The following is a 21926-nucleotide window of genomic DNA, read 5'->3' as shown; positions in this document are numbered from 1 at the left end:
TGCTTTGATGTATTAAAAGAAGTCTTTAAGATGTCACAAGATTCTTTAGTTTTCCAAAAATCATGGACATTTTAAAGTTCTGGTTCTTGTTTGGATGGCATTTATTTTTAAAATAAATTGGGATAGGTCTAAAATTGCCGATTTAACATTGGTTATTTTAAAAAGGAATTTGCATAAAATTAAATACTTATGTAGGCATCTAAAGTTATTAATAATACTTACATAAAAATGGAATGGTGTCATCAGTAAAAAGGAATCTGAAGTTTAGAGGTAATTTTTTAAAATGTTTTAGAAGTTTATCTTTTTGTTATACTAAGCAGATTTAGAATTATATGTTTCACTACTGAAATATAGGCCAAATGTCAATTTTAAAATAAGTTTTTATGACAAAACTAACAAGAATTGCAATGCTACTGAATCTTTATTTTAAAATAACATTACCAGTGAGGCAGGTCAATGCAATTCCTAACATATCCTGATTCCTTTAGCTTGTGAATATTTGAAATGTTGTTGTGTCTTCTGTCTGTCTTGGACTGAGAATGGTCTTATTGACTGCAAGGTGGAAGTCTTTAAAAGCGTAAGAGTCTGTATCCTTGTTTTATTATTTTCCTTTAGAAGATTTTATTATTAAAAATTGCATTTTGCTCATCATTACTGAGTTTTCCTAGGATACCTTACACTGATCACAATATAAAAAAGCTGAAATCAAAACAATAATTAAATGTAAAATATATGCAAAATAGCAGAATCACAAAGCTTCAGAGAAACACAAAATATCAATATTTAAAATATAAATCTTTTGTCTGCTGCCAGAAAGACAACAAAGAAGGTGCTAGGTGTGCCTCTCTGGCACACTATTCCTGGTAGCTTTTTATCACATTACAACATGAAGATAACCATAGAGAAAACATATAATCATATAGGACAGGCATGCCAAACTTGCGACGTCACGTGACATATCGCAACTTTATCACCATTGCCGGCATAGGGCTGGGTGCGGTTTCGGCATGATGCATCCGGCCCACAGGCTGGCAGTTTGACGTGCCTGATATAGGAAGAGGCAGAGTGATCTTGAGTACTGTACAGAGTTATAAACCTATATTCTCTCAGTCAGGGTAAGTTCCTTCAGTTATAGCTGGCTGGTGTTTGAGCAGGTCTGTAAGATGCTGTAGGATTTGTGGACTATGGAATATTTTGCATCTGCACTTTTACTTGTAATTATACACAATAGTTCTAGAACCAAGGTTTATTGGCAGTATTAGAAATAGCATACACTTCTTTTTCAGTAAAAAGTTAGATTCTGCATTGAGATAAACTAACCTCATTAACATTACCCAACTTACCTTGCATAACTGTGACTTTATTAATAATGGAAGGACAGCAGCTTCTATTCTAGCCTTGGCTGCTTGTTTCAAGTGTCAGTTCACAACCAGAAGCAATAGAAATTGGCTTACTCATAAATGTCGACAGTTTGCAAAGAAGTGCAAGGACAATTAATGTAAACTCAGATTACTAATTCTGATTCTGAATTTTGCATGCTTTGGTTTGTCGTGTAGAATGGTTTGAGATGCAGACCTCTTTCCTCTTATCTGTCTTCTTCTGTCACTTCTCTCTGCAGGGAAAAGATCCCCCTCCACATCATAGGGCCTAGATACACAAAATTACGTGACTGGCACCATGGCGTTTCAGCACGTGTTCTTAATGTCCAATGATTCGCCAAGTCCTAGAATTTGAACGAGTCCTTTTCTTCCTCTTTCTCTTCCAAATGCTTTGCAAAGAAAGAAATGACAAACAAACAAACAAACACAGCTTTGAGAAAGTCTAGCCTTTATCATTTTTTTCTTTAAAAAAATTCCTGTCAGTGTATTAAGAATGAGATGAACGTGTTCTACTTCTGCAAAGCCAGCATCCTCTGTAAAAATCACCATGCAGATACAGGTGGCATAGAAAATTCATAATGACTTGAAAAAGGCAAAAGTAGGGTGCCTTTTCTGGCAGGGAAGCTGGCTCTTATTTGAAAAAGGTGCTATGTGCTAAGATATGGAGAAAGTTACAGAAATGCCTGCGTTGGAAAACATGCATAACAAACTATTTAAGCATCATTATGTACGTCCGATACGGCTCTGGTTCAATTCAGTAATATCAACGTTTGTTTCTTGTGTTAGATATATTTTATGGCTGAATGTAAATGTTTTCAAAGAGGTAATGGAAGAAGAGAGTTTTTTATTTTAGTTAATGGGTCTTAGCAATAGTTGTGTTATACAGCTCATGTTCTACTTAAGGAAAATGTGTGTACATCTGAAGCCATGTGAAGTCTTCTGGAGACAGATCAAAGTAAAAATTATATTGTAGAAGAGCCATGTAAAACAGCAAAAGAAAATAGTATGACTTAAATGAATATAGGTTTTATTTACTATGGAGTGGATTGTTTGGAGCTTCTTATCAATTTTGATCATGCATATTACTTTGTAATATAATGTATTATAGCAGATGCCTACTCATCTAATTTATGCTATGTGGAGCTCAGAACTACTGAATAAATATTGCATTTGATTTGCTTTCTCTTTTTTCTTTATCTTCTTTCAAAGTTTGCACACGTAGGTACCGTACATAAATTTACTTGAAAATATTACTGGAGAAGGATAAGAAGGGGCTGCTGGACAGTGAACGTAAAGAAACTATACATTTCCTCAGATCATTTTTATTTTTTTAACATTTAAAGGGAGCTCCCATCATGCTTACACAAAAACTCCAAGGACAAATGATTTGTTTACATTCATACGTATAACAAACTTAGATACAAGCTTTGAGGGGAAATGGTCCAAACATGAACATATTCTACGTAGAATTTTCTTGTGATGTTTATTTTGTCTTTTATGACAACAGTTGTCACTTTCTGTTTGCTGACACTTTAGGGAAAGTCAAACAGAGAACGGAGATCTAAGGTAACTTAGTTCTTTGACATTAACAACACATGTGCACAAAAATTACCATATACAATGACAGATACCGAGTGGTGCTCATCGTGTGGTTGAATTCCGAACACCAATGCCTGGTGTTCTTAATATCTTAATATCTGCATTTTACCTGTTCTTTATGAGAGAGTTAATTGGTTAACTGATGCTTCATTCTTTAAATCACGGAATTGCTAAACTTAAGAGTGCAATAAAAAGTCACTTCTCTTTACAGTGCATGTGCACCAGATTATTCTTCAGTGAGTACACAAAATAGTGCAGTGTGACACTGGTCTGTATTCTAATTGTTCCACCTGCTTGTGAAACTGTTGTGTGAATGTTATTGTGGCTTTTATTTAACAATTGTGATGATTTCAGACTTTTACTCAAGCTAAGAGTGCATTTCTGTAGTTGTTTAATTATAGGCTGCATATAATTAAACCTGTATCTTTACTCAAGCTTAGCTTTAGTTGTATGTTAGTGTTCTGCAGTAGCATTGGGTCAAAAACAAAGTAAGTCCATTACTTTACGATAAAAGTAAGTCCAGTACATATACATTAAAAAGCTTCGAGTTGGTATCTTATCTCTTAATTGACTGTATAGTTTTACATAGATCTTGCCATCTGCATTATGGGAGTGATAATACTGACTTTCAGGAGTAGTGTAAAGGAATGTCCTAATGCACACTCAGCACTTGAAAATGTTTTATTATATCATTGTACACTATGGAGTGAACCCTAGATAACTGAAGAATCTATGGTTTTCTGCCATAACTGAAATCTTGCTTTTGGAGTTGTTAGGAGCTCCTAATATGAAAACATGTTAGGGATTCTGTAGGTATTCATGGGAAATATATGGGAACACTTAATCTTTAGTTTCTAGGCACTGTTAACGTTTCTGCTGACTATTTAGTGGAATTGAAGATGGAATTCATGACAGATGTGGAAATTACTTTAAATCAAATTTCCCAAACCTATGTCACGATAGACCATTTTTCTTTCCAGTAATTTTTTTTGCAGGCCCAAGATGTAAACAGAAGGGACGCGGTGGCTCAGTGGGTTAGGACGCTGAACTTGTCGATCGGAAGGTCGGCAGTTTGGCGGGTCGAATCCCGAGTGCCGTGTAACAGAGTGAGCGCCTGTTACTCGTCCCAGCTTCTGCCCACCTAGCAGTTCGAAAGCATGTAAAAATGCAAGTAGAAAAATAGGGACCACTACGGTGGGAAGGTAACAGCGTTCCGTGCTAGTCATGCTGGCCACATGACCACGGAGACGTCCTCGGACAAGCGCTGGCTCTTCGGCTATGAAACGGAGATGAGCACCGGCCCCTAGAGTCGGAAACGACTAGCACGCATGTGCGGGGGAACCTTTACCTTTTACCTTTAAGATGTAAACATACATGTATACCAAATGATGGGTAAACTTTTGTGCATGAGTAAGTTTTAAAGACTTAGGTTGCCCAATACTCCCTGAAGGCTTCAGAGAATTGGTCATTCTTTTTCCTCTGTCTCTTTCAGTAACTGCTATATTCTGAGTAAAAGTGAAAGAGAAAAATTATTTGTGTATTTTCTAAGGACTAGGCATTTTTTATCTCAATGACAAGTACCAGGCTGCACACTGCAATATGGAAATGCTTTTCAATGGGTACTTAGTTACTTTGCTATCATTATTTTGAGGCTTCAGTCTACTGTTTATGTTGCTCTTTTCAATGTTTAATCTTGTACTTGAGCCATGTTAACCGAAGGCAATAAATAGGCTTTCTGAATTAATCTTCAGAGTAATCTGTAATTTTTTTTAGCCCTCTCTTTTAAATCTGTCTAATTTCCATTTTAGAGTTGAAAACCACCTTAAGGATTGCATGTGGCATGATTTTTACTCTGAATAATGCGATGTGATATTATATCCAGGATTATTTTAATTCTTACTCAGTACTATTTGACCAACAGTGCCAGATTGGATTATTGCAAATTGGTGGAAATGGCTAAACATCTGTCTTTACTGATATGGTGCTTTCCAGATGTTTTGGAACTGCAGTTCTCAGTTCCAAGACAGCGTGATTGGATTCTGGGAACTGAAGTTGGTAAAAATGCTTTGCATCTTCCATTCAGTATTTGGAATGAATAGAATTTGTACAAAACATTTATACAACAGCAGAAGTACAGACTGAATTCTCGTTTGTTTACCATATGCTACTGTCATTATTGTAACAGAACACTTGATCTCTGGCAATAATTACCAGAATATTTACCAGAAAAAATGTGTCAGATACTTTCAGTTAAACTTCTGGTGGTGGTCTTTCATTTTTGTAGCTCTGTAGGGTCAGGAAAATACTATGCAAATCAGTCCTTGCTAGGTTTTTCTTTGCTCAGAAAAAAGCATTGCTTTTGCCAAAAATGGGAAAATACTGTTTAATAAATATATTTTTTCTGTAATTATTTCTATGTTTGTCACCTATTTTTCAGTATTTACATTCATGTTTGTTTCCTTAGTGCTTTTTTAGGTCTGTCTGTCTTTGTCATTATATGTCTTTTCTTCATAGCACAAATCTGTTTTCACCTCAACATCATCGCAGTTCTTCCTCGTTACAATCAAACCTTGTGGCTTAATGTAACCAAGTCACCAACTCGTTATCAATATTCCTTAAGCAAAAATAGTGATATTTATCAAAAGACCTGCCAATCATGCTTCTCAACTGATAACTAGTACCAACATTGAACAAACAAAGGCATTTAAATACCTAAGGATGACTTTTCAGTCCTTCACTGCTAGGAGAGATCAATCCAAACCTGTCACTAATTGAGCTCGGCCTAAATTTAGGATTGTATTTTTAGAGTCAGTGGAGGTGGCAGCCAACTGTGTGTCCGCTACCATGAATATGTTTTAGAGCTAAACTGATCAATCTTTTCCTGGATGGTTCCCATGCTGGATTCTTTAAAGGTCTAAGATATATTTTAGTGGTACAGTGAAAAGCTTTTAAAGTCCCACCCTCCATGGGTCCCAAAAGGGTCCTAATTCATTTTTCGTAATTGGAATCAGCATTTTTAAGGGGAGTTTGCATTAGCTTCACCACTTTATATTGAGCTTCACAGGAGGTTTTGTAACCCTCTCAAGTCTTCTGAATTTTTCTTACCAAGAAAAAAAGTTTTGATTAATATATTATTTATAGGCTGTTACATCTAATGACTTTACCCACCCCTGCTATGATTAAAACAGGAGACATTGATTCGCCCCTGGCCATGTACCTTCTATGGTTTCTCAGCCTGGGAAAAGGTATTGATTTTGATCCTATACAACATAGATTCTGAGTTCAATACCTAATTTTATTAGGGTCTGAAGGATCCATCACAGAATTAAACATATTCTTGATATCACTGCATTACCATTTGAAAGACTTGAGAACCATTTGGTTGTTTCCAGTTTTGATTAGGGGTATATATTTATTTATATTGATATATTCAATCATTTTCTTGTCACAAAGAAACCAGGATGCTTGCTTCTTATGTTGGAAGACCTAAGTATTATAAAGAGCTATTGGATTCTGATTGGAGTCAGTCCCTTCTCAGCGATCCCATGCCTTCCCCTTATGCTATTATCAGTTTTAATGCAAGCACTTTTAATTTAATCCCTATTCTTGTTGTTTTGAATCTCCAAAACCATAAGTCTTCCTATAACCTAATTCACCTAGATCTTTATGTCCCATTGCTATGTCTACTTGCCATGATGGCACAGTGGTTAGAATGCAGTATTGCAGTCTGATTCTGCCTACTGCCAGCAGTTCAATCCTGATCGGTTCAAAGTTGACTTAGCCTTCCATCCTTCCAAGGTTGGTAAACTGAGGACCCATATTGTTGGGGGCAATATGCTGAATCTATAAACCACTTAGAAGTGCTGTCACTATTATAACTGTATAACTGTCACTATTGATGGCTGCTGCACTAGACTATGAGAACAAACCCTCCCCCCCAAACCATTTATATATCCTGGCTTTGTAGGGCAGAACATACATTAAATTTGTTTGTCTCTGAAGCTAAGATTTGTTTTAACAATCTGTAATGTATTTGATTGCCTTATATTGCTGTTTCTATTCTGTCAGAAGTTGTATTTTCCACAGTAGCTAGATTTGAAAATACAAGCATTCTATTATTATTACATATAAATCATATCTAGAAATATAGCAAATGGACTAGAAGCTCAGCACTCCCATTCTGAAGCTACTCAGATCTGCGAAATACCTGAAGAATTTCAACAATCAGCAGCAACAGCACCACCACCACTACCACAGCCTCAAAGGTTGGCTCCTCTTTTGTGATTCCATCAACTCACAGATCACAATCATGACTACATTTTGTTATGAAAACTCATCTGTACCATGTAGTAATATAACTATTAATAATATCTTAAGAAATGAGGGATATTCTCGATTAGGTAATTATCACATTTGAAAGTCAAAGCGCTATGCTTACCGTCACTTTACTACCAATTACAATTAGATTCCAGGCTTCGGGAAAAATTACAGTTGATTTTTTTTTGCATAAAGGGCATGTTTACACATAATAACTCTTGATATGTCATGTGCTTATTGCAAGGAAGGTTGCTAAGTGATGAAAGAAGACCAAGGGAAAATTACTTTGATCTCAACTGCTGTGGAAAAAAAAGAGTTTTTGTTATTGACACTCTTCTAATGTGAGGTTAAACTGGGGGCACAAAGTAGTACTAATGTGTCAAAGGGCATGGCATATTCTGTTCCCAGTGTCTGATTGGCAAAGATAAAACAATCTCTATTGTAGATCTGATTAGGGTTGCATGCTGCATTTTCATTGAAACTTCCAGTATTTTTAGGATGTCTTCAGAACATTAAAATATAAGATAAATCTGGGCATCATAAGGATTTCTTGTTATTTTATCAAACTAATTATTGAATTACTCCAGCGATCTGAATTGTATGTATCTACTCAGTTTTGACAGTTTTAGAAGAATGGTAGGAACTGTCTAAAATGCAGCAAACTTGAAAGTTAGCATGGATACTAATCAAGTCTTTCACCTTCAACCTAAACAATTTTGCAGTATAGCCAAAGAAATGTGTAGATGTAGACTTCGAAAAATTTGTCCTGAACATTTGACTTATTCTCTTACTGGGGTGGAATGGAAACAAACTCCCATGAAACAGGGCAGAAGCAAATTCAACTAGTTCTGTGACCATAGAACCAGCTCTTACTACCATTTCTTCTACCACACTATCTGGACCTAATCTCTCTCCATCTTTCATGAGGTAAATACTTCATGGTTTCTTCAATTTATAATATGTTCTTCATTCACCTTGTTTTTCTATTACAATATGTATTTCCTGTATTTGAACAACAGTTTTATTGGTAGAATTCCATAATTTATTTGGAAATATTATCTCATAATATTATTAATGATCATAACATCTGAAGGAAGATTGTATTATTCTGAATTTGTACATGGATATCATTAGGTATTCCATCACTTCTAAAAGAGACACATACAGTGATTGGAAAATTAAATGTCAGTGGTGGAACCAAATGTAAGATTAGTCTTTTAAATCAGCAGTAATTTGTTAGGCATAACTTAATTTTCATTTGTTCCAATAAAGCTAATCTAAATATAGAGTCTCTATAGGTGGCAATACCTTCTCCAACTTGACTTAATTCAAAAAGAGTCAGCTTTAGTAGTGCTTGTACCACCTGAGAATTCCAAGGAATTTGGCTGAACTAGGAAAATAAAAAAAAATTACCTTGGAAGAAGGCAAACTCTCGTATTGCCAAAAAATGTTTTAATGGATGCCATCAATATGATCTGAATTTTTACCTTTTTAATATTGACTAAATCTGGAAATAAGGGACGCGGTGGCTCAGTGGGTTAGGACGCTGAGCTTATCAATCTGAAGGTCGGCAGTTTGGCGGGTCAAATCCCGAGTGCCACGTAGCAGAGTGAGCGCCTGTTACTCGTCCCAGCTTCTGCCAACCTAGCAGTTTGAAAGCACATAAAAATGCAAGTAGGAAGGTTAGAGTGTTCCGTGTGCCTTTGGCGTCTAGTCATGCCGGCCACATGACCATGGAGACGTCGTCGGACAAGCACTGGCTCTTCGGCTTTGAAACGGAGATGAGCACCGGCCCCTAGAGTCGGAAACTACTAGCACGCATGTGCGGGGAAACCTTTACCTTTACCTAAATCTGGAAATAATCCTTTGTAAGGAATAAAGAGCTGTAAGATAAATGCTGCAAATGCACAACGTCATCTATACAAATATTAAGATTTAAGATCAAACCAATTTGTAGGTCCATAGCTAATTTTAGAAAATTTTATGTTCTAAATTTGTATTATATATTTTCTTCTTCAGAGAACTTTTTCTCAACAATCCTTTGGAAGCCTTACCCAAGTGTGCACCTCATCCACCTGTGACCATCCATATTCTGAGTGTTAACAGTCAAGTAGCCACTGTGTCTAAAACAACATCAGTTATTGCTAGGTAGTTTTAAATATATCAATTGGATACTGTTTGTAAAATCATAGATGTGTTGGGATTTATAGATTAGCCAGTCTGATCCCAGCTGGGTGCAGGAATTCTTTACATAATTCTTAACCAGCACAGTTAACAGTTCACAGCACAGCACATACCTAAGAACTACTGAGATAGTAAAGTGTTTGCACCTTGTAAAACTAAGGGGAAAGGCAGATAAAATCATTTTCTTTCTAATAGTATATTATTTGACTTTTTTTTCTTTTTTGTGTGACACATTGAAGTTTGCACACTTCCCTTGCAGAGAGGGGATTCTCTGTATCTTTTCTGGGCCCGCAAGAGAATTTTGTGTTATAAGATGGAGAAAGGAGTATTTATTAAAAGGCTAGAAATTTAGTAATGTTGCTTTCTTTTTGACTTGATAAAAAGATTACGGTAATTTCTAAAGCAACATACAGACATAGCTATATCAAACTATTTAAAAGTAGAACTGTGTATATGTATTGTCAAATTATGCTGACTTATTCAAGATGACTATATATACAGTTAGGCCAAAAGCAAATGCTTTACTTGAGGATGATAACTTGAATATTCATCCTGTTAAAGGAGGTTTATTCCACCAGATGGCAGCAGTTTATTGAGTAAAAAAACCTGTAGGTAGAGTATTACATAGTCCTTGAGATCATATGTTTGTAGTTCTTTGTAGGTAAAATAAAGGTGCCAACACCTTCGTACAGATATGTTTTTTGATGGATTCATAAATTGCTATTAAAAATCATAAGTTACTATTTCATCAGAATCAATTCCTGTATAAATAAAAAGTTGTGTGTGTATATATATATACACACACACACACATACACATATACATACATACACACACATACATACTTCAATTACAAAAAATTATCCCTCCTAGAAACAAATAGTTTAGTTCCTCTTCAGAAATATCGGGGTGACCTTTCTGTGGCATTTCAACCAACTTTGATTCAGTGTAATTTATAGTGCTCCCATCTACCAATCCTCCTATTTATCTTGTGAAAGGATTGTAACATCTAGTTTTAGGCAAGGACATTGGGCCTATATGTCTTGGACAGACAGAAGCTGGAAGAAGATCTGGGAAAGACAACCATGATTATATTTCCTTTTATTTCCTAAAAAGTAGACTATTTTCAGAGAAAGAACATTTGATAATGTGAGATACATATATACTATCCTTGTCCATCTCCATGAGGTCCAGAATTGTGGACTTTAATTTTTAGACTCCCTACTTGTAGGACCACTGGTAAGAGAATTTTGGGAATCCTTAGAGTCCAGAAAGTGCTTAGGTTGGGAAAGACAGTTCTAGATCACAAATCCTTCAATATATCTGTTAGTTCTCCAGTGCTTTAATTATTTTCTATTATTTATTGAGCAATTAACATAGCGTCTGTTTAAACCTAACTCTTGATTGATTAAGGTCAAGAAGACTAAAAACTGGGTCTTATGAATTGATTGCCCCATTTCCAAAATTGGGGACAAATGAAGCTGATCATAAAAAGAATGTACCCATGATGAGTACTGTGGGAACTCAGACGTCTGAACCACTAGTACTTTCTCTTGCTTCTGTGGAAACTACTTCAACAGCCCAGCCTGGGAAATCTACATTGGAGCCTCCATTTACTGGCAGGTATTCATATGCTGACATTATTGAGAGTGGCTTAAAAGACTTGGAAACTCCTTGTTCATCTTATGCAGATAGGTCAAACACAAGGCCCGGGGGCCGGATGCGGCCCGCGAAGTGGTTTCATGTGGCCCACGAAGCCATCCTGGAAACAGTGAGGGAACGGCCCCCGCTGTCTTGGCTCTGGCCCAGAGACCCTCAGATCTGTCCCACTCCTGCCCAGGCCCCCATAGGCACCCTTGATGCGAACGATGTAGAGCTGGCCACGCCCACCCAGCAGGCCATACGCACTCAGGCCACGCCCACCCAGTAGGCCATGGCCACCCAGGCCACACCCACCCGGCCCCCTGAGGGCAACCGCAATGCTGATGCGGCCCTCAAATGAAATTGAGTTTGACATGTGCAACAGTTACGATAAAGCAGAAAACTAGCTGCTATCTACCTATCTTAGTTTTCTACCAAGGCAGAGATTGAAAAACAGTATTTACCTTCCAGAGTATCAGCATGCTCACATACAAGTATCTCAGGTGAACTTAAAACATTAGTAAATAATAAATATGAATGACTATTATTTCAATAGCAATAAGTCCTTCACCAAACAAAGTGAATATAACATTTCTTTGAAACTTAATACTAAGCAGTATCAACCTCCCCTATATTGATGAGGGCAGCATCTTGAAATTATATTTACTCCAAGAACTTCTTAAGAGAGAGTTGCTCAGCATAGCTTTATGCATTTTTCTTCATTGCTACCTTTTTTTCTTTGAGAGATCAGCTACATTTTTAAACACCTGAAGTGAATTATTCTTTAAACATTATTAACTATTGATCCAAATCATCTGAAATAAAATGTGCTATGTTAAACTCAGACAAAGCGATCAGAGTTTGTAAGCTTTTTTTTAAAAAAAGATACTTTTGACAAAACCTCTGTGCTGCCTTCAAGCTGCAATTTAAGAAGGCAAATATGTAGCTTAGATGATGTTTTTCTGAGAATGATAAAAAGCTGCCACACCTTAGTAAGATGGGAGAGCCTTTTTCTCCTCCATGAAAGCTTCATAAAGCATCCAGACTAATCTCTTGGTCCCTGACATCTGGCAGTAGGTACAATCAAAGTGAAAGGAGTAGGATCGGATCCATATCTTTCTTCCCCTCCCCGCCCCCAAAGCTGTTTTTCTGTTCAAATTCTTCCTTCTTCAGCTAACTTCCAGAGGACAGTTATTCTTCTAAATATTTGAACTGATAATTTTATAGAGGATTTCTGAAATTAAGCTGTGGACTGTGTAAACTTAGACAAAGATCTATATTCACTATGGAATTGAAGACTTCTTATGCTGTTGTACTGGCTTAGTTCAGGTTCCAGTCACATGTCTATTTTATATAAGTAACTGACGCTTCAACAGCCTAATGAGAATGCTTTTGATAAGTAGGTATGTAATACCAGTCAGTTCCCCAGGCTGATATTTGGGTCATGTCTTTTAATCATAATCTGATGCACTTTTTTAATTAAAAAGAGATTATATTATTAAGATCAGTGCTTAATAATGCACTTAAAAGCAATACTGTTCAGGCTGCAAAGCAAAAGGCCATTACACATTAACTGGACATACGGTAAGTCCCACTGAACAAATTAGGAAAATATAAAGCTCTGTTTCTAATGCTAGCCATTTGGAAGACTTCAGGCAACCTAAATGAAATTTTCCCAAACTGTCAAAGTTTGAAAAGACCAGACTATAAGGCTCTGGCTTATACATTTGCTAACAAAGGCACACATCTATTAAGGAACAATTTGTCAACGTTTCTGGAAAAGTTGATGCTCTGATATGCTGCTAAACCTTTCAGATTATTTTTGATACTGTATGCCTAACCTATGCTTATCTACAATTATCTCAGACTCAATTTTGTTTTCTTCCCTTGGACTGAATCTTGTATCATAGGAAATTGATATTGGAAAATCCATTGGGAAGTTGTTTAACATGTCCTCAAATGCCCTTCACTTCTGTTCCAGTGGAGGCAACAAGACATGTTAGGAGTAGTGCTGCCGCCGCTGTGTCTGCTGCTGTGTCAATGCGTTCCAGGTAGACATTACATTGGAAAAGAATATGAAAGAAGTACAAAGAGCATAGAAGCACAGAAATATCTGAGATGTAGTTCTGCTTTTAAGATAAGAAATAAGTGCTAGTACTTTTAATATAGTTAATTTAGTATTGGATCATGTGGCTGAGTCTCAATTTACCCCCTTTTTTCTTGGTATGTTTCAGTTAATTGGATTTACAACTGAGAAAATTGTCTCCAGTAATATGATCTGTATGTGCATATATGTGCATGTATGTATTTATGGATATAATTGACCTCTGTCCCAATGAGTTGGACTTTATAGTAATTCTGATTATATCTTGAATTGATTGCTCTGAACAAAAACTCAGTCTCTCACCTTTAGATTTTGTAAAGGAGTTATAATCAGGATGTAAGGGGGATCATTCTAATTATTTAAATGAATTCATAGAAGGTAATTGAGCAGCTTCTGTGTTTGAAATTTAAATAACTGTTTGACCTAACTCTCTAATTTTGACATATCAGTATTGCTGAAATCTGAATTATCCTGTTGGCATATAATTCTAGTTAGGCAGTCTCTGAAGCTAAATGGGGTTGGTCCCAATTAGTGCTTTGTCTGGTAGCTGGTAGCTTACCTAGGAAATTGGAAGAGATCCTGGATTGAATCAGTACAAATTGAACTTAAAGATTTCATTATGTATTTTAGTAATAGTACAGTATGTTCTGTCCCAGCCTACGCAAGTACTTGCTCAACTCACGAGGAAAAACCCCTCTTCATGGAACCAGGCAGGGCCCACAAGAAAACTAAACCCCTTTTTATTTTTACATACCTGACTCAATGTCCAAGACTCCAGAGGCAAACAACCCAATCAACAAAACACAAAGCCCCAGCGTGAACGGTTGCCTTTGGCAACCAGCACCTCCCACACCTCCCCCTTTTATAATTCAGCTAGGGTGTGGCTTCTTAATGACTTTTCTTTTGCGTCTGGAGCCGCCCCACTGCCTTCCTCTCCTCTCCTCTCCTCTCTCTGCGCATCCACGTATCTGGGATTGGCCCCAGCTGTTCCTCATCGTCGCCCAACTCAGGCTCCCCAAACTGCTATGTCTCTGCCCGAGCATGAGTAGAGGGGCCAAGCTCCTCATCTGACTGTGAGTCTTGGTGCTCCTCAGGGCTTTTCTCAGACTCCAATGTCACTCCAGGCCCTTCCTCCTCATCTGAGTCCTCAGACTCAGCTGCCGGATCCACAGTATTTCATGAAGTCGTTAGGTCATCATGTACAACTTCCAAGTTCATATTTATCATAAACAGTAGTATGTTTTGCCAAGATATATTTAGATTGAACATTTCTTCACTGATGCACTTAATATGTCATGAAGAAACAGGATGAGCAGACTTTTGCAGATGCTTTAGATTTTAGTAAAGATCTGAGCTAGTTTCTTTTATCTAAGATCTGAGAACATTACTTGGTAACATATATTGATTGATTGAGGGAGAGGAAATAATTACGTGTGAGTGGTGGGTGAGCGCATGGGCAGGTCCATTTGTGCAAGTGGCAGGCACATGTGCCCACAATTCACACAAATGGAGCTTTTTGCACTTGTGCTCCCCTGCTGCTTCCACAGCCCGGTTCCAAATGGGCCGTCATCCGGGAATTGGGGATCTGTGCTTTAAAGTATCCAGGTACCAGAAAATGAAAGAGGCTATTTTCCTCCTCTGTTTTAGAATGGATAACTTTCTATTTATTTTATTATGATAATTGGTTTCCTTCTATTTTCTCTTTAAATACTTACTAGACTCCCAGATTGTAGTAGCTATCGTTCTCTCTTGGATGCTCTTCTCATTACTCCTATTATTAAGCCTCCACTTCTGGAAAGCACAAGGCCATCAAGGAAATCTACAAGTGTTCTGGAGATGCAAAGGAAGTGGAGGTAGTAAAACTATAACAGGAATTCTCCTGGCACTTTATCCTCATCCTTAGTTGAACTTCTAACTCACTCACTGTTTGGATTGCTTTTATTTAAATCCTTCTCACACGATTGTAGTAGAAGTTATACTTTTTTTTTTTTTGCTTAAGCTCTTCATTTTAAAAATGAAGGTATGTCACTGCTTTATTTACAGAAAAACGTTTGTGCATGAGTAGCAGTCACTCACTACTAGCATCATATCTGTATCAGACTAATGGAGTGGGAGAGAAATGTCATATTTTAATGTTAGGCTATGCTAAAACATCTCAATCATTATAGCAAAATGTTTTATAAATGGCTCGTATCCATTATTGGTACCAGTCATGTTATTCAAATCAGGTTAATTTAAGATATTTTTAGGTTGGTGGTGGTCCTCCAATTCATTTTGAATTTATGATGTGATTCATGGCACAGAACCATTTTCCTTTATTTGAAAAGTATGACCTTCAGTTAACTCCAAGGTGGGAAAATATTGCTAGAGTGGAATCAATAGGTCTGGATTGAGGTACTGGCAGAATTCCTCCAGTGTGGAAACCACATGTTGTTCTAAAGAAGTATTCTTAGAATAGAGAGGCTTTTTTCTCCTATTCCCCTGATATTTACTGACTTAGTCTGACTGCAATAGTTGGGAAATGGGACAGCAAATAAAAGATTATTCACACATTTGCCACCTACTCCATAAAGGCTTCACGTTTCCTGATGGGGTGGTGCATTTTGCTTTGTGTCATACTTTCTGACCACAGCTATGATAACATGAGAACCAACTTTTCTGGCAACCAACTTTATTTTAACCAAAAAAGCAGAGGTTGTGATGATTTAAATGCAGCTTGCTCATTTATTGTGTCTAATAAACTATTTCTTTTGGGACACTTGGATGATTTCATTGTTAAAATGCTTCATAAGTGCACATTATTCAGATTATCCAAATGTTAACATATGAAAGCTTACGTTGTGAAGGTTTTAAAAACCTTAAAATCTTTTCCATGATCAGTGGAAAGTCACTTTTTGTGATCCTTCCTTCCTTCCTTCCTTCCTTCCTTCCTTCCTTCCTTCCTTCCTTCCTTCCTTCCTTCCTTCCTTCCTTCCTTCCTTTCTCAGTATATGATCCTCCCCAAGTCTGAATTTATGTTACCTTTGAGTTAACCTCATCATGTATGAAAATGCTACTCTCTGTATTTAACGATAGCCATATATAGAAAACTTTGGAAGAATTAAAAAAACCCTTTTCTTATTGTGAATGAATGAGAAAATAATGCAGCTATTTTCAACTATAAAATGCAACTTTAGCCAAACATAAAATTTATGACCTGTGCCTTTTAAATAACAGTGATATCTGCCATGTTCTGACAGCACATATAATATGCTTTTGACCACTATGGTATCTTATGTAGTTTTGTGTTCCTTGCTGATGGTTACTTTGAACTGAGTGTATCTTTGAAGACTCTCAGAAGCACTTGTTCTTCCTGAATTTTACTGCAGACACATCCAGAAAACTTCAAGAGTTATGGATTAGGCATGCCTTTTAGATGACTGTTGGATACAAAGTTTGGGCACCCATGTCCCTACTCTGTGTTTCAAGAAAATCCTAGGTGGATAAAAACTGATACGTCATACAGAATTGATCACGTGTTGCTACAGATTTGAATGTAGAATCAAGATCAGAAAACAGTGCAGAAGTTTGGATAAATTTTAAATTTGTGCTATGTAATGTACTTTCTGAAATCAACTTGAAGAGGTTTCCCCCTCCTCCATTCTTGTTTTTGGAGTTTTTTTCTTCTACTATTCCTTTTGCAATTTTTGTAGCTCAGAAATATTTTTAAACCTTCTTTGCCTGGGCTTCATGACTGAGATCGCCCCAAAGATTTTGGATAATTCTGAAAATTTTAAATAATAGTCCTGGAAACTTAGCAGACTATTCCAAAACCCTTGTTTTTCCCCATAGATGTTTCATTTCATTTTATTTGTTAAGTAACAGCCCGCCTTTATTATTTTTACCAATGACGCAAGGCAGTGAACATACCTAATACTCCTTCCATTTCCTATTTTCTTCAAACAACAACCCTGTGAGGTGGATTGGGCTGAGAGAGAATGATTAGCCCAAAGACAGCTGGCTTTCATGGCTAAGGTGGGACCTGAACGTATGGGGTCCAGGTTTCTAACTTGATGCCTTAACCACTAGAACAAACTGGCTCTCCTTTTTCAGGATTGGTTTAGAGTGCAAACATATTTTGGAGCCCACAAAAAGAACCATATGCTTATAAATATGTAGGAACCATCCCAAATCAACATGTCTTGGCCTTCAAACCAATGTCTTATACAATTCTGCCTGTGTTTGTGAACCAGCCAAAATGCTTTAGAATTATGGGAGAAGGACTGTTCTGAGAAAAACGCTGAGAAAAACGATATTACTCAGGTTCTCCACAAACTTCTGAACAAGGCATATTTTTCAGCCTCCTCTTTTCGTATGACATTGCTAAATATTGCTTTAACTAAGATCATTGTTCCACAAGCAAAGCAAGGGAGAGGAATTTCCCCTAGGGGGAATTGAAATCAGAGGTTTCTAACATGCAGACTAAAGTTAGGGCCAGCACTGCTTTTGCATGAAAAGCATACAAAATTATCTGTAATAACCAGGCAGTTGTTACTGTATTAGAGGGGAATCCACTTTAAAGGAATTTGCTTTCCTCTAAAGTAGTGTTTCTTGATCTTCGCAATTTTAAGATGTTTGGAGTTCAACTCCTAGAAATCCTTACGCAGTATGAGCGAATTATGATGGGCAAATATTAAGACTGAGGAAGGGATGAGAATCTTACTCAGTTTCAGAAATTCCACGTTATACTTCATTCTGAAAATATTTTTGGACATCTTTCTCTTTGAAACCTTATTGATGGCTCACAATCCACAATGATAAAAAAACAAGGAAATAACAAATGATACAACACAAATAAAATACCTCTACCAGCCGGCAATGTAATCTGGAAGCCAAGTTGTCATAGTTTAGAACAGACATGTCAAACACAAGGCCCGGGGGCCAGATCCGGCCCACGAAGTGGTTTCATGTGGCCCACGAAGCTATCCTGGAAACAGTGAGGGAACGGCCCCCACTGCCTTGGCCCTGGCCCAGAGACCCTCCTTCTGCCAGAGACCCTCAGATCTGTCCCACTCCTGCCCAGGCCCCCATAGGCACCCTTGATGAGAACGATGTAGAGCTGGCCATGCCCACCCAGTAGGTCACACCCACTCTAGCCATGCCTACCCAGTAGGCCACGCCCACCCAGGCCATACCCACCCGGCCCCCTGAGGGCAACCGCAATGCTGATGCGGCCCTCAATGAAATTGAGTTTGACACCCCTGGTTTGGAACAATAGGAGTAGAACATAATATGCAAAAAGAAATAATTTTGACTAAATAGGTCTGTTGAGCTTGAGACATTCCTGGATACAAGCAGTCTTCAATTTATGACCACAATTGAACGTTTTGGTCCTAAGTGGTAAGTCAAGGTACCCACATGACCACTTTGCTACTTTCCCAGTTGATATGGGTTGTTAATTGGAATGCAGGAGTGCTTCGGGATGAGGGAGGCCTGACACAGGCTATGTGGGAGGACAGGGTTTGCTACAGGGTGGCGCAAAGCCCCAGTTGCCCCAGCGAAGCCTTGCATTGCAGTACCCATCACTGCCACCCACCAATGCTGAGGATGGAATTGCTCCTGCCACTCAGTGCTTGAGGTGTTTTCTGTCTGTGGAGAGCTTCACATGACCCGTCTGAAGCAGCTACTAGTTGTATCAGGCTTTCTTTTCTGAAATCTAAAATCCTGGTGCAACTTCAGAACACTTTAAAAGCCCAGCATGACTTTGAAAGACTTCAGAGACTCCACAAGAGTTCACACAGAGCTTCCAAATGTTTCCCAAATTGTGTAGGGCTTCCTAAGGCCTCAGAAGGTGAGTGCGACTTTGGAAGGCTTTGAAATCCTGGTGTGACTGACTCCAAAGACTTCTTAACTTTCACAAAGCTTCCAAAGACTTCTGAAGTTGTGAGATTTCCAAAGCCATCCAATGTGAAATGCTTCACATTTCTGAAATTTTCGGAAGCTTCATGCAAATTTTGTTTGTTTGCACAAACAGGCTGCAAGAAAGAAGACCTCATGTGACTGAGAGCTGCCTTGTAGGGGTTGTAGACACTTCTCCACAGCAGCAGAAAAACAGCCGAAAATGTGGCACATGGCAGATCCTTAAGAGTATTGAGCAGTGAGGCAATTGCAGCATTCCTGAATTCTTGTGTACCTTAGAGAGTGGTGCGAGGCAGTATTTGTGAGGGGCAGTGGCAGACCGAGGGTTGAAGTGAGGCCTGGGCCTTAGACAACTGAACGCTACTTTAGGCTCAGTGCTATGGTTAAGTACCACCTTATAGAGCAGCCTAGCTGGAGATGGAGATAGGTAAGGGATTTGCAGCAGCCCTGCAGGATAATGGTGGGCCTGCTGCCAATGCTCAAATTTTGATCATATGACTGTTGGGTGCTACAGTGGCTGTAACTTTGGGCAGCAGTCATAGCTCCTTTCATTCAGCACCATTTTAATTTCAAGTGGTTGCTGAATGAACAATTGTAAGCTGAGGACTGCATGTGATCCTATTGGCATCTTCGTAAAATTTAATTTCATACAAAAAAATATATGTTTATTGTTTGGAATGATGTTAAAACAGCTGCTTTTCCAAAATATTCTGTATCTGAGAAAAAGACATAAAAGCTTTGGATGATTGGGATTTTCAGATTTTTGCGTATTCTTTATCAGCACAGGAGGCAAAAAAAGTCTTGAGTCATTTTGCCTTATTTATCTTCCCCACTTCTATTTTTTAGTATGCCTAGCTGTTCTTTCTTTTTCCTTAGATTCTACTAGAACAATGTTGCCTTTAGCAATATAAACATTTATCTTTATAATTTTACAGTGGAGAGTTATTTAAAAGGAGAGAAATATGAATCTCTTCTGTCGAATTTCTTTGTGTTTTTTGTGAGTCTGGCACTAAGTATTTTTTATGTTGCCATATCCAAGTAGTTTTTCCAAATATTTTTCTCATAGCTGCAAACATTGTGAAATGATGATTATATTTTAAGAATAGTTTCCTTTGTTTAAAATTCCATCAATTGCAAAACAGAGGATATTTTTAAAATTTATTAAAGTAAGTCTTTCAAAAAATAACAATTTTATGTGCATTTAAATAAAGGTATTTCTTAATTTTTAGTTCAAAACTTGGTTGCACATTAACTCTTAACATTGAAGGAATCTGGATAGCTTCAATCAATGGCCATTTAGAAGTGACCCTTCATGAAAGTTTGACATCTTATGACCGATGATCATGACCTCACATTTGGTAAATCAGTGTTCCCAGCCCAGTGGTTTTCTTATGCTATTGAATAATAGAATGGCATGGATGTCTTTCATCCTGCTCGCTCCCAGAATTATATTAAGTGACAATGTTCCTTAGCAATTAAAATTGGAGTTCTATAAAAGAACTAAAATAGGTTGAAAAGATGTTTTGCTATCAGCAATTGAAGATGAAATAACTCAGATACTTTTTAGATTGAATATCAGAATCTGATTTAAAATTCTCATCCGTCATGGGCTTATGACATTGGCAAAAAATACTAACTTCATCCTTCATGTCCTTATAAATTTATCCTAAGCATAGGTGAGATTGTGCTATGCTTAGGATATTTAAATTTCTATGTACCGTATTTTCCGGCGTATAAGACGAGCCGGCGTATAAGACGACCCCCTACTTTTAAGAACATTTTGAAGGTTTTGTCTTATACGCCGGAAAATACTTACCCGCCGGCCCTCCCGCTGCTCCCGCGCTTCTGCCGGCCCCCGAGGCACAGCGTTTCCCGGGCGGCAGGCAGCCCTGGAGGGCAGCCGCCAACCCGCCACGGCTGGCGCCCCTCCTGCTTCCCCCCCCAGGCCTTGAACTTCTCCCATTCGGCGCAGGGCGGGGCAGCTCCGCCCGCAGCCTCTTTTTTAGAACTCACGTGCTGCTTCCCTCTCACTGTCGGCCGAGGCGCGCTCGGCCCGGGCTCCCGGTCCCTCTTCCCGGCCGGCTTCCCGCCCTGCCCCTCATGGAGCTGGCCTGGGCGTGCAGCCTCTCGGTGTGGCTGCTTTTCCTGGGCAGCCTGGCTGGGGAAGGACGACGAACAGAAAGTTTTCTCAAGTCCCTTGCCGCCGCCACGGCCGCCGCCTCTTCGCAGAAACACGACTCCCGCTCGGCTGGAGCCCTGGGCTGAATGGAGGCAGGCAATGGCGACCCGTGGTTAAGCGGCCGACGGCGAACGGGTGATGGAAGGCAAACTCGTCAGCTTCTGGGGCGGCTACTGCAGCTGCTGCCGTTGCTCGCTCAAGGACTGGGCGTGCTAGCGCCTCCAATGCTTGGCTGTCAGGTCCCCGACGAGAGGACAGGCAGGCGGTCCCCAGAGGCGCCCCGCTCGACCGTAGGAAGGGAGAGCCTTTGCTCCCGCCGAGGCACCGCCTGACTCATGCTGACCACAAGAATTGCTTGCTCGGAATGCGGAACTGAGAGCAGCAGCGCAGCAGGCGAGAGAGCTCAGAGACAATAAGGCGAGGCGCCCCTTTGGCAGGAAAGGAGCAAAGCTGGGCCAATCACAGAGCAGGCGGAGCAGGGAAACAGGGAGGGAAACAGGGCAGCGGCTGCTCGAGACGACGGGCGCGGGCTAGTCCCGCTCCTCTCATCAGGGACCTGTCAGCCAGCATTGGAGGCGCTAGCATGGCCAGTCCTTGAGCGAGCAACGGCAGCAGCTGCAGTAGC

General features: G+C 38.8%; 1 protein-coding gene across 4 annotated transcripts in view; it reads left to right on the top strand.

Moving 5' to 3' along the window:
- Positions 1-21926, top strand: part of PDLIM5 (PDZ and LIM domain 5) — a 140415-nt gene that overhangs the window by 81448 nt on the left and 37041 nt on the right. The window lies entirely within an intron of this gene.

This window comes from Vipera ursinii (assembly GCF_947247035.1).
Source record: "Vipera ursinii genome assembly, chromosome: 7".
Taxonomy (NCBI): Eukaryota; Metazoa; Chordata; class Lepidosauria; order Squamata; family Viperidae; genus Vipera; species Vipera ursinii.
This window is presented reverse-complemented; position numbering and strand designations above follow the sequence as displayed.